The following is a 4,935-nucleotide window of genomic DNA, read 5'->3' on the forward strand; positions in this document are numbered from 1 at the left end:
GGTCGTCCCTCACTAACCCCCCTGCCAGCCTGGTCATAGGCAGCTATCTTGTGAGGGCTGAGAGTTAATTTGCATATTACCTCTTTATTATATAGGATTTTAAGGAAAAAATCCACTATTAATCTTATGTACTGCTATTGAGAGACAATTCTCAGAATTATCTCACATGAACATTCACTTTTAAAAGTAATTAGAAATCCACAGTCCAATGATATAATATAAACAGAGTTCAATAAACACAATATATTTACAACATTAATAAGAACTCTTTCAGGCTGTACGTTTTCTGGTATATTACAGTATAAGAGCATGTTAACAGTGGCAATCCTTGATGGTAAGGTTTATGGTATTTTCATTTTCTTATTTTTGCTGATCTGTACCTCCTAACATTCCCACCATGAATATATACTGATTTTATAATAATAAATGGTTGCTTTAGATTTTAAAAATTATTAATGCCATCCAATACTGGCAAGGGTATGGTTAAAGAAATACATAAAATGCTCAGTACAGTACCTATCACACAGTAGGTCCCCCAAAAGTCCAGCTCTTATTAAAGTCTAGTAAAGAACACTGACAATTAGACAGTTGTCACATGTATGCAGAATGCTGTGGGACAACAGGGTGCAATGTCCCAGTGGAGGTCATGCCCAAGCTGAGTCTACAAAATGGAGGGCATGCCAGTGGGTGAGAGGAGTATGTAACAAAAGAGAGGACAGCAAGAAAAAAGGCGGAGAAGGAGTGAGAACAGGCCTGTTGAGAGATGAGACTGAAGCATCATTACCCTAATTGTGCTTCAAGATACCTTAGTAGCAGCTGTAATATTATGAATGCATACTCAAAACAAGCGATTAAGGGCCCACAGTCAAGTCAGCTTCGGAAACCATAGTCTCATCTTAGAGATTTACAACAGACAGTAGCAGAGGAAAAGTTATGAGTGTTCTGTCATAAAAGCAAACTGTTTACTCTTATTAAACACACACCTTCCCAGGCTTTTTTCAGAAAAAGCCACTTGAGTTACATGTGTAAAATAGATTAGAGAAGGCTGAAGGTGAGGAGCCTATTACGAGATTGCTTTGTAAAGAAGCTTTATCCATGAACTGTTTTAACTTATTTTAAAAACTTCAAACATACAAAAGTAAACAGAATGGTAGAATGAACCCTCAAGATGTACCAGCACACTTTCACATTATCAACTCACAACCAATCTTGCTTGATCCCATCCCCCTGCTCTGCTCCTTATGATTTTGACAATTTACCTTTTTAAGAGGGATAACTCACATATCCCTTGAATGAAGATTTTTAAGCAAGATGTCCTTTCACCACTGTCACCAAATAAGTATATTATGAGACATATATAAAATGAGAAAAAATACAAAAGATCTGATAAGCAGTACTATCAATACTCAAGCACAGTGGTTCTCAACTTGTGGGACGTGACCACTTTGGGGGTCGAATGACCCTTTCACAGGGGTTGCCTAAGACCATCGGAAAACACATATATAATTACATATTGTTTTTGTGATTAATCACTATGCTTTAATTATGTCCAATTTGTAACAATGAAAATACATCCTGCATATCAGATATTTACATTACGATTCATAACAGTAGCAAAATTACAGTTATGAAGTAGCAACGAAAATAATTTTATGGTTGGGGGGTCACCACAACAAGAGGAACTGTATTAAAGGGTCGCGGCATTAGGAAGGTTGAGAACCACTGCTCTAGCACTTTCACTTATTTATCTCATTTAATCCTAACAATACCAAGGAGTATTATTACTATACCCATATGCAAATAGAAAAACTGAGGTTCAGCCCAAGCCAGTTTGGCTCAGTGGATAGAGCGCTGGCCTGCAGACTCAAGGGTCCTGGGTTTGATTCTCAAAGGTAAACAATAAAAGCAATGGATTAGTGAACTATAAAGCTAGTACAAAGGTTAAAAAGCAAAAGTAGAAAAATCATGTGAAATTAAAATAAATTAAGAGATACACACAAACACATGCACAAAAGAATTAAAAAATAATGACAACATAAACATTTTCGGTGAACAAAAACTGTAGTGATTTTAGGATGTGTTTGAGCTTAAGTGACCATGAACTTAAAATAGACTGTTATAAACATAACTAGATATATATGAAACACATGGTAACCACAAACCAAAAATCTACAGGAAATGTACAAAATACAAAGAGAAAGGAATCCAAACACAATACTCTATAGAGTCATCAACACACGAGAGCAAGAAAATAAAAAGCAGAGAACTAAAAAAAAAAATTAGAAAAATAATAAGATGGCAATAGCTATATACCCATTAATAATTACTTTAAATGTAAATGCTCTAAAGCAGTGGTTCTCAACCTTCCTAATGCCACGAAGTTCTTCATGTTGTGGTGACCCCCCCCAATTTCATTGTTACAAATTGAACATAATTAAAGCATAGGGATTAATCACAAAAACAATATGTAATTATATATGTGTTTTCCGATGGTCTTAGGCGACCCCCAAAGGGGTCGCGACCCACAGGTTGAGAACCACTGCTCTAAAGGCTCTAATCACCTTAAGACACAGAGTGGCTAACATCCTACTAAACTAAACAATGAATGAATGGGTTAACAATGTAATCAGGGAATAAATCAAAAGATACCTTGAGAAAATGAAAACACAACAACCCCAAATCTATGGGACACAGCAAAAGCAGCCCTAAGAGGAAATTCAGAGTATTACAGGCCTACCTCAAGAAACAGACGAAAATTCTCAAATAAACAATCTAACCTTACACCTAAGTGAACTAGAAAAAAAAAACAAAGCCCAAAGTGAGCAGAAGAAATGAAATAAAGATCAGAGCAGAAATAAATTAAACAAGAGTCTAAAAAAACAATGGAACCAACAGCTGGTTCTCTAGAAAGATAAACAAATTCGATAAACCTTTAAGTAGACTCATCAAGGGAAAAAAGAGAGAAGGCCCAAATAAATTTGGAAGTAAAAAGGAAACAACAACCCAGAAATACAAAAGATAAGAAAATACTAGAACAATTATATGTGAACAAATTGGACAACCTGAAAGAATTGCATAAATTCCTAGAAATACACAATCATCTAAGACTAGATCAGGAAGAAACAGAAAATCTGAACAGACCAATAGCTATCAACAAAATCAAATCAATGATCAAAAAACTACCAACAAACAAAAATCCTGGACCACATGATTTCACAGATGCACTTTACCAAACAGTCCAAGAATCATTAATATCTATCCTTCTTAACCTATTCCAAAATATTGAAGAGAAGGCTCTCATATGTATTTTACAAGACCAGTATTACTCTGATATCAGAACTAGACAGACACTAAAAAGAGAGAGAGAAAATTATAGATCAATATATCTCCAATGAGTAATAAATATAAAAAGCCTCGCCCTAACCGGTTTGGCTCAGTGGATAGAGCGTCGGCCTGCGGACTGAAGGGTCCCAGGTTCGATTCCGGTCAAGGGCATGTACCTTGGTTGCGGGCATATCCCCAGTAGAGGGTGTGCAGGAGGCAGCTGATCGATGTTTCTCTCTCATCGATGTTTCTAACTCTCTATCCCTCTCCCTTCCTCTCTGTAGAAAACCAATAAAATATATTTTTAAAAAAATATATAAAAAGCCTCAACAAAATATAAAACAAATTCAGCAATACATTAAAAAGATCATACACCATGATTAAGTAGGATTTATTCCTGGATGCAAAATTAGTTCAATATCTGCAAGTCAATGTGATACAGCATATAAATAAAATCATTGATCATGTTGATATAGAAAAAGCATTTGACAAAATCAAATATACATTTATGATAAAAAAAAATCTCAGCCAAGTGGAGATAAAAGGAACATTCTTCCAATATTATAAAGGCCATATATGACAAACCCATAGCTAACATCATACTCAATGAAAAGCTGAAAGCTTTTTCTTTAGAATCAGGAGCAAGACAAGGTTGTCCATTTTTACCACTCTTATTGAACACTAGATGCCCGTTGCAGGAAGATTCCTGCAAGAATAGGGTTTCCTGAGAACGGAGCGAAGCAGAGAAGGTAGCGAAGCCCACCTAGGCGGGCTTCACTCCCTTCTCCGCTGCCTCGTTCCCTCCCTTCACTGCTTAGCCCTAGGCTCTCTCCCTTCTCTGCCACTTTGCTCCCTCTATCCAGCCTGGGTCCCGCAGGCAGCCTCATGCGCAATCAGGGCCAGGGAGGGACACATGAGGTTGGCCAGCGGGGGAGGGACGGCGGGAGGGCTCTAGGGTGTGTCCCGCCCGTCTCAGTCCTGATCAGCCAGACCCCAGCAGCAAGCTAACCTACCAGTCGGAGCGCCAGCCCCCTGGTGGTCAGTGCACATCATAGTGACTGGTCAACTGTCTCCCCCCTGGTGGTCAGTGCATGTCGCAAGCGGTTGAGCAGCCTTAGCATACCATTAGCATATTACGCTTTGATTGGTTGAATGGATGACCGGATACTTAGCATTTTAGGCTTTTATTATATAGGGATAGCCAAGATATGGGAGCAACCTAAGTGCCCATCAATGGGCGAATGAATAAAGAAGACTGGTACATCTACACTAATAAAAGAGAAACATGGTAATTAGCATACGACCGCTACCCTTTTCATTGGCTAATCAGTGAGTATATGCAAATTAACTGTAAGCCAAGATGGCGGCCGGCAGCCAGGCACTGAAGCAAGCAGGGAGGCTTGCTTGCTGCAGACTCCAACGTTCCACGCCTAACTTGCCAGCCTCTCAGTTGCAACTCTAAGCAACTATATACTATGTTGCAAATAAGAAGCTAAACAAAACCCCAGAAAAGGGCTTCCATTCAGCCGGGCTCGGACCGCAACATTGTATCTATGTTTTCAGCAGCGAGGCCTCAGAGCTAAAGCTGGCCCAGAAAAAAAAAAAAAAAAA

This window comes from Myotis brandtii, unplaced genomic scaffold (assembly GCF_000412655.1).
Source record: "Myotis brandtii unplaced genomic scaffold, ASM41265v1 scaffold312, whole genome shotgun sequence".
In the NCBI taxonomy this organism is placed as follows: Eukaryota; Metazoa; Chordata; class Mammalia; order Chiroptera; family Vespertilionidae; genus Myotis; species Myotis brandtii.